At 42.0% G+C, this 13,203-nt stretch overlaps 1 protein-coding gene across 2 annotated transcripts in view; it reads left to right on the top strand.

The window, feature by feature from the left end:
- The window catches only part of diaph3 (diaphanous-related formin 3), an 814,225-nt gene that overhangs the window by 643,031 nt on the left and 157,991 nt on the right, over positions 1-13,203 (top strand). The gene's annotated exons all lie outside the window — the stretch shown is intronic.

The raw sequence follows: 13,203 nt of genomic DNA, 5'->3' as shown, positions 1-13,203 counted from the left end.
TTGGAGGCACCGATTTCCGTAAACAAACAACGCTTGCATCTCACACAGGAGAAAAAAAAATCGCGATTTTCATAATGGCATCAGCCAAAGAAAGAAGACAGAAGTTGCTAAAAAGTATGCCGAAGGCCTAGAGCCCAGCGTAAGAGCCCGCTATCTGGAGAAACTGCAGTTGATCGACAGTACGAAATGGGAGAGGAACTGAGTGAAGAAAATGCATTGCTGCCAGCTGTGACATACCCAGACATCATCAAATGCTTAATTTTTTTCACCAAGTCCACACACTGCTGAGGATCTGAAGTGTTTCAAGGGACTAGAAGCCTATAACCAGATGTGCCGTGGCTGGGTCAGGGAACGAAAAGCACGGAAATTTGGTGACAAATGTCTGGTGAAAGCAAAGGTGCGTACTGTGTACGTTACATGTACAGTGATTTACTGTAGATCATGAGTGCAGATCCCCTGTGGGCCGACCACAGCAGATGGCTGATTGTGATTTTTTTTTTTTTTTTTACTTTAGCTTACTCTCAAGAGAACATACTGAAGCACCATCACGACTAGACAGTAGAAATATAGTGTCACGTTTAATTTTAAGGCATTGATCAAAATTAAAAAAAAAAACCCTCATACCTGATACAAAGTGAACTGAACACACACTTGCGTTGTCCGGATTTTTGTCGGTCACATCTTGGTTTGGTTTGGCAAGCCAGAGATGATGACGCTCCTCTGACAATTTTCTGGTTTCCTCCCCCGATTTTCGATTCTTTTCGGTAATCGGTAGAAGTGCAGATGTTTCTCACGATCTGAGCGATTGTGGCAACCCAAAATTCTGTTCACCATTATTTGGTTAGTTTCTCGAAAAATTCATGAAGATTGCTCTGCTGTCGATGTGTCCAGTGCCTCCGATATGGCCGACTTCCGGTTTCGATGACATCACGTGAAGACACTCTGTATAGCCACACACAACTAGCTAGAACCCGGGTATTATGTTGAAATTGAGAGAAGGGTGTCTGACGGCCAAGCGAAGAACTGCTGGGGGGTCCGGGGACATGCTCCCCTGGGAAAATTTGAAATATTGAAGCAAATTCGGGGCCCTCTGGTGCAATCTTGGCATGAAAAAGCAGTTGGGAGAAGCTCTTTAAATAAGGTGCTTTAGGAAGTGAATTTCTGAAAAAAGGAATCAGTCAGCTCAAATCATTTTGAGAAAATTCTTAATTTGATGCCATTTTATAGCACATGTCGCCTTTGTGCCTCATTTTGTAATGCTGAGTCCTGATAAGCACGGTGTGGTAAATTGGTAATGGCTGTCCCAGGCACAAAAGCTAACCTTTACGTGTACATATTGAGCATTAGACAGAGTTCTCCAGAAAATCTGAAGTAGCTGGCTAGGGGGAGGGGGGGAGGGAGTAGTCCACTAATGCTGGGGGACATGCCCCCTCCAGAAAATGTAGAAATTTACATGCCTTCTGGTGCATTCTCAGCCAATAAATTACTAACCGTTTCCCTCCAGATGTGTGTGTGTGCTTGGCTTTCTCAGTTCCCCTCTGTAGTACGCTGCCTGGCTCTGTAACATAACTACATTATGCTACGTACAGCATGGTCACATGGTCCGGCTCAGCCGATCAGAGCGCAAGAATGGATCAACACACATGGTATTGCTTCCGGTCATGCTAAACCAGAGTTGAAGATGATTTTGTGATGAAATACTTGGATTTGTAATAAATTATGGGCAGCGGAGATGATCTAAATCGCTTGAACGTTGAAAGGCAAGTTTGTTTGGTTTTTTTTCCTGGGCTCGAGTAGCTGGCGCAGACCATCTGTGTTGGTGGAGAAAACCACCGGTCGCTGGTGCTTCTCAGATGAGGTTGCGTGAAAAGTTCTGCAAACCTGAAATCCTCAATGGCTGTCTTGGCATAGCTTAGACAAACAAGGCGGTCCAATGTACAGATGCTCAGTTGGTTACGGAGGCCAACCTTTATTCTGTTACTACAGCCGGACCTGGCTGTAGTATGGAACAAGGACTATGGTTGGTTGGTTGCCGTGCCGCGCCCCTGCCAATGGGAGCACGCTATCGGTTCTGAGCAGCAAATCACATCCCGCTTCAGAAATAAGGGAGCGCAAACACTGTCCCGGAGAAACATGCACATGGGATGCAGGTTTATTGTGTTGTTTGGGGTCCCCACTCGTCCTCTGGCGTTTATTTTGATCTGCCAGTGCAACTAACATTGCTCGTTTTTGTTTCATCATAATTTTCTGTAATAGGAATTTTGAAACCCGTCGTTGCAGAAAATTACCCGTCGGCTTCTAGTATTGGCCGTCGAAAAGACGGGTCTCTAGATAACACGGAGGCTAGAACGCTAGCACAACCAGCCATTTGACTCGAGATCAAATTCTTGAGGGAAATGCTTGTGTATAAAGCACATCCATTCAGGGCTTTGCTGTTTATTAGTGTCAGCATGAGCTGAAAAACAGTTATTTTTGTGAACACTGTGCTCTAATTAACACACTTAAAATACTCAAACAGAACTGTAGAAACAGATTCAGGTTAAAACGATTATTAAAGATATTACAGCTAGTCATCACAGGGACTTTTTTTATTTTCTTCTCTTAAATTGCCCTTAAATACAACGGCAAAAACACTGCTACTCGATTGTTAAACACTGAAAACACTTTTTTTTTCCCCCAGTCACTATCCTTTTTAATATGCATGCCTGAACGTACAATTTAATATGTGACACTGAGGTGAGACTGTGTGTACAGTGGGGCAAAAAAGTATTTAGTCAGCCACCAATTGTGCAAGTTCTCCCACTTAAAAAGATGAGAGAGGCCTGTAATTTTCATCATAGGTACACTTCAACTATGAGAGACAGAATGGGGGGAAAGAATCCAGGAAATCACATTGTAGGATTTTTAATGAATTAATTGGTAAATTCCTCGGTAAAATAAGTATTTGGTCACCTACAAACAAGCAAGATTTCTGGCTCTCACAGACCTGTAACAACTTCTTTAAGAGGCTCCTCTGTCCTCCACTCATTACCTGTATTAATGGCACCTGTTTGAACTCGTTATCAGTATAAAAGACACCTGTCCACAACCTCAAACAGTCACACGCCAAACTCCACTATGGCCAAGACCAAAGAGCTGTCAAAGGACACCAGAAACAAAATTGTAGACCTGCACCAGGCTGGGAAGACTGAATCTGCAATAGGTAAGCAGCTTGGTGTGAAGAAATCAACTGTGGGAGCAATTATTAGAAAATGGAAGACATACAAGACCACTGATAATCTCCCTCGATCTGGGGCTCCACACAAGATCTCACCCCGTGGGGTCAAAATGATCACAAGAACGGTGAGCAAAAATCCCAGAACCACACGGGGGGACCTAGTGAATGACCTGCAGAGAGCTGGGACCAAAGTAACAAAGGCTACCATCAGTAACACACTACGCTGCCAGGGACTCAAATCCTGCAGTGCCAGACGTGTCCCCCTGCTTAAGCCAGTACATGTCCAGGCCCGTCTGCAGTTTGCTAGAGAGCATTTGGATGATCCAGAAGAGGATTGGGAGAATGTCATATGGTCAGATGAAACCAAAATAGAACTTTTTGGTAAAAACTCAACTTGTCGTGTTTGGAGGAGAAAGAATGCAGAGTTGCATCCAAAGAACACCATACCTACTGTGAAGCATGGGGGTGGAAACATCATGCTTTGGGGCTGTTTTTCTGCAAAGGGACCAGGACGACTGATCCGTGTAAAGGAAAGAATGAATGGGGCCATGTATCGTGAGATTTTGAGTGAAAACCTCCTTCCATCAGCAAGGGCATTGAAGATGAAACATGGCTGGTTCTTTCAGCATGACAATGATCCCAAACACACCGCCCGGGCAATGAAGGAGTGGCTTCGTAAGAAGCATTTCAAGGTCCTGGAGTGGCCTAGCCAGTCTCCAGATCTCAACCCCATAGAAAATCTTTGGAGGGAGTTGAAAGTCCGTGTTGCCCAGTGACAGCCTCTAAACATCACTGCTCTAGAGGAGATCTGCATGGAGGAATGGGCCAAAATACCAGCAACAGTGTGTGAAAACCTTGTGAAGACTTACAGAAAACGTTTGACCTCTGTCATTGCAAACAAAGGGTATATAACAAAGTATTGAGATGAGCTTTTGTTATTGACCAAATACTTATTTTCCACCATGATTTGCAAATAAATTCTTTAAAAATCAGACAATGTGATTTCCTGGATTCTTTCCCCCCATTGTGTCTCTCATAGTTGAAGTGTACCTATGATGAAAATTACAGGCCTCTCTCATCTTTTTAAGTGGGAGAACTTGCACAATTGGTGACTGACTAAATACTTTTTTGCCCCACTGATGGTCTAGAATGGACAGCGCTGTCTCTTCTTCACAGGGTATACCCTGTGAAGAAGAGACAGCGCTGTCCATTCTAGACCATCAGTCTTTATGATAATACTGAATAATGCACGCACACTCACACATTTACTGCAATATCCACTAATGTCGGAGAGAATAAAGTTTTCTAGGAATCGCATGATTAGATTGCTTTCTGTGTCTTGTTATTCAGCTTAATAGCAGCAGGGAGGAAGTTGATTGAGGATCCCTCATGAGGTCGTTTTAAGAGAGAGGTACGTCATGACGACTTGGGCTGTAATCTTGACATCAGATCAACCCACAGAAAAGCGTTCACCTGGAGATCACAAGTTTGAGTCCTGATGAGGTCACGGCCATCCGAGCCCAAGAGAGCAAAATTGGCCGTACTCTCAGGGAGGGAGGGGTGACGTACTCTGTATACCCCGTCAATTACAGCGACACTAGCCAATCATGGGCGTCTGTGAGTTTGTGCATGCGGAGGTGGGCGGATAGCGCTTTCCTCCGAGTGTGTTACACCGCACCGATGTCTGTCTCATGAGCAGCAGTTTGAAAAGATGTGGTCAGCTGGCGTCATGTACCTCAGACGAAGCACCTGATTTACCTTTGCGCCTCGTAGCGGTCATGTGATAGGGGAGTGCTTTTTGGTAGAGAAATAAATTAAGGAGGAAGTGTGCGAAAAAGGAAATGTCTGAGTGTCTCTCACTTGGGATGTCATGACATTTGTTAAGAGCAAACAACAGTCTACTCTTGAAGGGTATTCGCTCCAATTCTGACACAAGAATTGCATAATGTAACCGGCTCTACGTGTTGTCAGAATGCAGGGGGGAAAAGCACACACCATTATTAGCCCGTCTGACCATAAGGCCGATGAGCTGTTGCCATGGCGTGGCGTCCATCGTCCACAATTCCGTTAAATCGTATCTCCTCGGTCAGTTCTCCACGGATTTCCGTTCCAATTGTTTTGGTGAAAGAACTCATCACTGCACAAAACTTGGTCATTTTGTCAAATTTTTTGCTCACGAGTTCGTAATCAGGCCAAATTAACACATTTTCCCATGCCTCTCACTAGAAGTGTATCTCCTCTCTGATTTCTCATCCGATTTCAGTTCCGATCGATGTTTTGAGTCGATCTTCCCATGAGGAACGAAACTTGGTAGTTTGTTTGTTGATTTTCTTGTCGTAAACAATTTCGTGACAACTTGGTTTATTTTCAGTTAAATCATACGGTATCTCCTACCTCAGTTCTGAATGGATTGCAGTTCTGAAGCAACAGAAACAAAGAACGAGTCATTCTCTGCAACTCTTGGTCATTGTATTGTCAATTTTTTGCTAAAGAACTGCTAATTAGGTCACCTTAATGAGTTTTTGGACTTTTCACTAGAATTGTATCTCCTCTCTGATTTCTCTTCCGGTTCTGATTGATGTTTCGGGTCGATCTTCCCTCGGGGAAGAAAATGTAGTCCTTTTGTTGATTTTCCTGTTGTAAACAGTTTGTCCTGGAGGCTGGTCCTCTCTCACATCGTCACATTTCGGTTCTGTTTGATGTTTTGGTCGTCATGGTTGAATTGATGGCAGGCCAGATGAGCTCCTACGTCCTTGACGTTCTGGTTTGTCCACTGTGCTATGCGTGACCAGCTTTACCATCCCGTGGCCATGTTTAGCCACACTCTCTTTATAGTATGCTTCAAATGCTTTCATTTCCTTTCGGCTGCATTAGAGGACGTGTTCCAAATCACATCATCGTCACCGTTATCATGTCCGGCACTTACTGCAATTTATTATTCACGTAACATCCAGTTCACTCGAAATAAAACTTCCCAAGTCCAGTTTTTTTTTTTTTTTTTTGGCTTGTAATATCGGCACTAACCTCATTCACAGTCCTGTAATATTCTGTATGTTGGGAAATGTCACTGACTGCATTAATGTAAATTTGCTTATGTCTGTAATATTAGTTTCTTACACACAGCGACCGAACCCCGCAGTTCAAGAGTAGACTTCTTTCTTCTCGGTCTTCCCCAGAAAGCAGGTTCTCTTGTATATTAAACATCCCAGCTCTTACAGATTACACACACTTCCTTTATAAAATCTAAAATCACTTCATCGTACTAGCCAGAAGGGAAAGAGCAGTTTCCTGAAAGTTTCCGCGCCCTAAAAGTGCTTGTGACATGAAGGATGTGTTCATCATTAGTGATGGAGAATGACTGGGTGGCGTGTGTGATCTTTTACAAGTATAACGCGTTGTAGACTGAACTATAATGAAAGAGGAAATGTATTCATGATCTATACACAGACATCCGTGAAAGGCAATAAGCAGTGCTCTGAGTGACTGAGTGCAGATGGTAATAGAGTGAAAAGGCAAGGAAATGATATTTGTGCTGTGATTTGGTTACAGAATCAGCCAAGCACACTTAGCGAAAACAATTTGCCCATTCTCTCTGCTGATCGGGCCTGTACACCAATAACACTGCACAAGTGCAGACAACTGATTATCTGATACACACACACACACACACACACACACACACACTGCTTTGACTGGTACATCTCAACTGCCTCCTATGAAGCACGTTCGTTTTGTTTTGTTTTCTCCCATTCATTCACTCTTCATTATTTTATATTTTGTCTGCCGCATGTAACTTGAGATAATTAGGGGGCCAAGCACTGAAGATGCCTCCTCCATTATTATTATTATTATTATTATTACTACCTTGCCCACGATGGAGTAAACGGGGCGAGGTAATCAATGAGGTTTGTGTGTCTGTCTGTTAACAATCTAGCGTCTAGACAGTTTCACCGATTGACTTGACTTAAAATTTTCAGTGTAGGTGGGCAATGGTCCATAGATTACCTGATTACATTTTGAGGGTAATCAGGTCAAGGTCACCGGAAAGGTCGATTTAAATTTTTTTTTTATCATCTCATCTCATTATCTCTAGCCGCTTTATCCTTCTACAGGGTTGCAGGCAAGCTGGAGCCTATCCCAGCTGACTACGGGTGAAAGGCGGGGTACACCCTGGACAAGTCGCCAGGTCATCACAGGGCTGACACATAGACACAGACAACCATTCACACTCACATTCACACCTACGCTCAATTTAGAGTCACCAGTTAACCTAACCTGCATGTCTTTGGACTGTGGGGGAAACCGGAGCACCCGGAGGAAACCCACGCGGACACGGGGAGAACATGCAAACTCCACACAGAAAGGCCCTCGCCAGCCACGGGGCTCGAACCCAGGACCTTCTTGCTGTGAGGCGACAGCGCTAACCACTACACCACCGTGCCGCCCTTTATTTATTTATTTATTTATTTATTTTCCGATAACTTTCTTCAAATTCATCTTTCAATTCTGCTTCCAACCATATCCTACATGATGGGGTAGCTTGGGCAGTCTCCATCGTGGTTGGGGGTTAAAAGTCGGGGGTTCAAGGTCATCAGTCAAAATAACTTATTTTCCATTATAACTCAAAAACGGTTGCGGATAGACAGATGTTTACTGTTATGAGCAAATAGGAACTCCCATCTGGCCTTTCATTTGGCACCATGACCTTTTACCTTGAGTGACCGTGAAAGGTCAAACTCAAGGACGGTTGATGGCAGACAGATATTTACCCTTATCAACTTTTAGGAGGTGCCATATGGGCTTTCAGTTGCTGCTTTGACCTTGAATGATTCCGAAATGTCAAGGTCATGGATTTTCATAGGACTATAACTGGACAGCTGATGACTGAGAAATATTACCATTATCAACATATAGGTATAAAATAAGTGCTGCCGGGCAAGGCAAGGCCAGTTTATTTATATAGCACATTTCATACACAATGGCAGTTCAATGTGCTTTACAGAAACAAAAACAGTAAACAATAGAGAAATAAAATTACATAGAATGATTTTATTTTTAATCTAAAACAATTAATTAAAAGAATTAAAAGAAAATAATAAGAATTAAACAACAGTAGAACTAAAATAATAAAATGGCAAAAAGAAAAAAGGAGAAAAAGAAACCAGCGAAATAAAATAGAATAAAATTAAAGTAAATTTAAAACATGCAGAGAAAGTAAAGATTATAAAAAATGTAAAAATATTAATTATTTAACAGAAAGCATCTGAAAACAGCTTAGTCTTTAACCTAGATTTGAAGCTGCCAACAGCAGGAGCATTTTTAATGTCCACTGGCAGTTGGTTCCATAGCTGTACTGCATAGTAGCTAAAAGCTGCTTCACCACACTTTGGGCGAGGTTTGTTTTGCCTGGCAACTTATTCTGGCGCCAAGCTTGATGTTTTGCCTTCAAATTTAGAATCTCCTTCAGAACAAGTACCGTACTTCCAGCTCCAATGCCTTCTGGTCTTCCCTTATCACTAAGGAGTGGGGCAAAAAAGGGCTTGGTCTCAACCAGACTCGACCCATAAGAAACGTGTGCTTAGAAGTACAAGCGAGAGATCTTTCAGTTCACTATATATTTTTAATCACTTCGGAATTGAGCGTGAGGTCTTGACAGTAAAATATCAGACCGAGGTCTTGACAGTACAAAAAGACCTCGGTCTGATGTTTTCCCGTAAAGACCGAGCAGGCGAGGTTAATAAGGAGTTTATTATGTGTCTTTTTTTTTTTTTTTTTAATTTCTAAGATTAAAGTAGACGGTTGTTATAATGAGGCGTGACGCTGCTTTCAGTCACGTCATATTTGTAACGTAGTCGAGTCACGCGTGCAGAATAAACGGCAAGCGGTTTCCAAAACCGAATTTCTGTGAGCGGTTTCTGAGTGCTCTTCGTTTCTCATTTCTTGAATAACTCGCTGACTCTTGTTTTGTCTTTTGTGTTTCGGCTGTTTTTGATTCCATTTTGAGTTCCAGTTCATCTTTTTTTGTTTTGTTTGTTTTTTGCAACATTGAAAGCCGGTGCATTTGAAAGAAAGTCAGTAATCGCCCACGGGCATTACGGGAAAATACTGCCCACTGAGGAACCAATCAGAGCGCACGATTTTACCGGAAGTAGCTCATGCCATATAATAAATAGTGTAAAATATACATAATTTGACATTGTAAAGGATTTTCCCAAGCCACCCCAAACACACACACACACGTTGCATGCGATGCAATGGATTACTTAAAATAATTGACAGATACTTGATGCCTATTGTAGACTTTCTCTCACACACAAGCACCCAACAGTTTTTTTTTTTTTTTTTTGCTCACCCTTCAATGCAGAGCGATAAGAGTAATCATGACTAATTAGTAGTAATTATGAGTAATTATGTTGCATATGGAGTGGAGCTATTTCAGTGCATATAGAGAACTCAGGAACAAGGACTGAAACTTTATTCAAAATGAGAAGGAGTAGAATATAAGGCTTTCTCTTCAACTCTGAGTATGAGGGAGATAAAGGGCAAAAATATGTTTGTGTGTACATTTTCAAATACAGCGAATCCTCGGTAGGAACGAGTCGATGTTTTTTAAAGGACAGTTACTGAGCTTCAGTGGGCTGTGCCCTCATTTCAGAATAGAGCGACTCAACTGATGTGCAATTAGCGGCCATGATAGCGTTTTTAAACCAGCTAGAAATTCCTGTCCTTGGCTGCACTTGCAGCAACTGCGACAATTTGTAAACACATATGGCCCCCCAGGTTTGCTTCATTAAGTCCAGAAGATTTTGAGAGAATTTTGAAAGAGAAAGACGCGTTGAACACCTGAAAGGAATGTGTGTGTATAATAAGAAGAATATTGGCTGGCTTTTTTTCATGGTTTATCTGGATATTCCATTCACCTACTCATCTTCGACTCGTTCAGTATCATGCTCGCTGAATGGAATATATCTGATATACCACTCAACGCCAACCAATGTTATTTAAATATGTTACTCAGATCCGTGATGTATTTCATATGAAAATTGCGAGTTTTTCAACATGAGAAGATAAACTTCATATCTTCAAGCCAACGTGCGATTTTCTTTTTATTCTATCGACACATTCACAAACAAAAAGTACCCAAATTTATCAAAACGATTCATCAGTTTCTCACGAGTGATGTATAGAGATTTATGTCATGGTTTTGGTTCTCCATGTCCCGGATGGAGCCCGTATGAAAAATCCAAGTGGTGCATTTCCCAGTAAAACACTCGTGTCCATTTGATAAATGTAAAAAAAAAAAATCTGCCTTTCAGAGTTTAAAAAAAAAAAATTTTGAATTTTCCCCAACACCCAATTATTTTTGTTTAATGGACCGAAAGCTACTGAATTCGAATCACAGACTTCCAAACTTATTATTTGTTTCCATCAAATAGAACAATTAATGAATTTAAAGCCACGCGGCCCTAAATTCTCCGCTGTTTTTTCCTGCTTCACCGTGACGCAATACAAGATACTACGTCATGCATGACGTGCTGGGCTTTCCTTGTTCATGCAAGGCATTGTGGGATACAAATTTGAAACAGGAGAGAAAAATGGCGGACGCGAGTGTGCGAATGAAACATGAAAGACCGACTACAGTAACGGAAAGAAAGCGAGAAGAAAAGACGTTATGTTATATACGAAGGAAAGGAAACGCAGGACCAAACTAATAAATATCGGCGGTCAGCGAGCACCTCGGTGTGATCAGCTGTTCGTTTAGCGACAGAATGATGGAACTGTCAGTGCACGCTCAAAGGGAAACCTGCGCATGCGCGCACACACACGGACTTCCTCTGTCTGCTCGACTGCGCGAAGAAGCGACCGATTTCATGCACATTATCTGCTTTAACCCCGTCAAATTAAATTAAATAACTTCCCAGCCGCAGAATGGCCTGATATTTTGTGCGATATTACAGAAATAAGCATATATCACATTTCAGAGGGAACGAAATTTCACCGATTTTATCAAATTGAGAGGCCGTCTAGCTTTAAAGCCGAATGTGCAATGAAATCAGTGTCCTGCAGGTGGACAGTAGGGGGCGCTACACAGTGTTAGACAACAGTTAGCTCCGGTCGACGAGTTTGACTGGACAAATAGCGTTCCATGAGCAGTGTTGGGCACGTTACTTTCTAAAAGTAATTAGTTATAGTTACTTTTCCCAAAAAGTAACGGAGTTAGTAACGGAGTTACTTTGTCATAAAAGTAACTAATTACCAGGGAAAGTAATTATTCCGTTACATTTTGTTAACCCCCCCAAAAAAAAACAAAACAAAAGAAATTCAGTTAGTGTAATCATAATAAAAGTGAATGTTAAATGTGTTTAATGACTGAAATGAACACTTAACAGAACCAGTTAGTAATGTTATCTACACTATATTAATATTTTTGTGGGACAATGTGAGATAAGACATCTATCAAATTAAATATATTTTTGTAGTTATTAAAATTGTTACTAATTACTGGCCACTGATGAGGACAAACGCTTTGTTCCTCGACATAATGTGCGTTGCATGTAGACATTTTTGCCTTTTATTTCAAGTAATGAAAAGTAATGGCTGTATTTCCAATGTGAAAGCGCAGTGCTGGGCTGACCGCTCGCCATCACCGTGTCTTCTGATTGAAAGTGTGCGCAGTAGTACAGTAGGCGTGGCCTACCTACGTATGTTGTCCAAATCTACTCTGATTGGCTGACTATGCCGTTGTCTCGCGTCTCCCCGCCCCACACTAAAGCAGAGTAAAGAAAGGCTGAACGAGCAGCGTGCCAGATGAAAACAGCTTTAATAAAGTAACGCAGAGCGTTTTATTGTAAGTAATGGGAACGGCGTTATAACGATGTAAAAAGTAATTAGTTAGATTACTCGTTACTAAAAAAAAGTAACGCCGTTAGTAACGCCATTCATTTCTAACGCCGTTATTCCCATCACTGTCCATGAGTGCTGATATTTAGTATAACAGCACTGGGACATATCACTGTATTACTGCTGGTTTGTGTTCGCGACATAAAATCCCAGTTTGAGCAAGAGTCTGTTACACTGAAACCCTTACTACACTTATTGTACAGCGTCATTGAATAAGGGCCACGCTGATACCCAGGATTGTACACTTGCTCATGCAGCGCTGCTTAATTATGGCATCAGGACGACTCACAGATGTTCTGTCTGTCCTGTAATGGTTTTTAGTTAGAACCCAGATCTGGGGTACCGTCTCTTCTGTGTATTGTTTCACATATTGCAGTCAAAGCCTTGAGATGTCCAGGTGTGAGAGAGAGAGAGAGAGAGAGAGAGGCTACATCTTATTCTGGTTTGTCATGTTTGTTCAGTACATCTTGTTTTTCTCTTCATTCATGTGTTTTTTTTTGAATGCGTTAATATACTAAGAACAATAAAGAGGACAAAAACAGCCCCCCATCTGTGTGTGTGTAAACAACATCCTTGTTTTTGAAAGCTTATCTGCATGCTACCTTTGAAAAATATGTTGTTTTTTTTCCTCAAATGTGCGCACACTTCCCGATTTTGTTTTTCAGTATTTTTCTGCCTGTAAACAGACTGTGACACATCCCTTCATTATGGCCCAGGGTGGGCTTCTCGGGGGGGACTTTGTGTCAGCTGACAAGATTACGCGTCAGCGTTCACTTCATATTCTGACCAGAACTAGTACTTGGAAAGATTGAACCAGCGAGAGCACCAGAGAGTGGGTTGAGTAATTGTAAGATTGAAAGAAGTCACCAGCGTTTGGAACAGCTTGACATGGCGGTCGGAGTGAGAGGAAGGTGAGAGAGGGCAGACTGTGTGTGTGAGAGATAGAGAGAGAAAGAACAGAAGGTCGAGTGTTTAACAGGGTCAGCCAGCAAGGTCGGTCTCTCTCTCTCTCTCTCTCTCTCTCTCTCTCTCTCTCTCTCTCTCTCATATTCTGTAATTACTCAAAACTGCTTTTCACTTTTTTT

Source organism: Neoarius graeffei, chromosome 15 (assembly GCF_027579695.1).
Source record: "Neoarius graeffei isolate fNeoGra1 chromosome 15, fNeoGra1.pri, whole genome shotgun sequence".
Lineage (NCBI taxonomy): Eukaryota > Metazoa > Chordata > Actinopteri > Siluriformes > Ariidae > Neoarius > Neoarius graeffei.
This window is presented reverse-complemented; position numbering and strand designations above follow the sequence as displayed.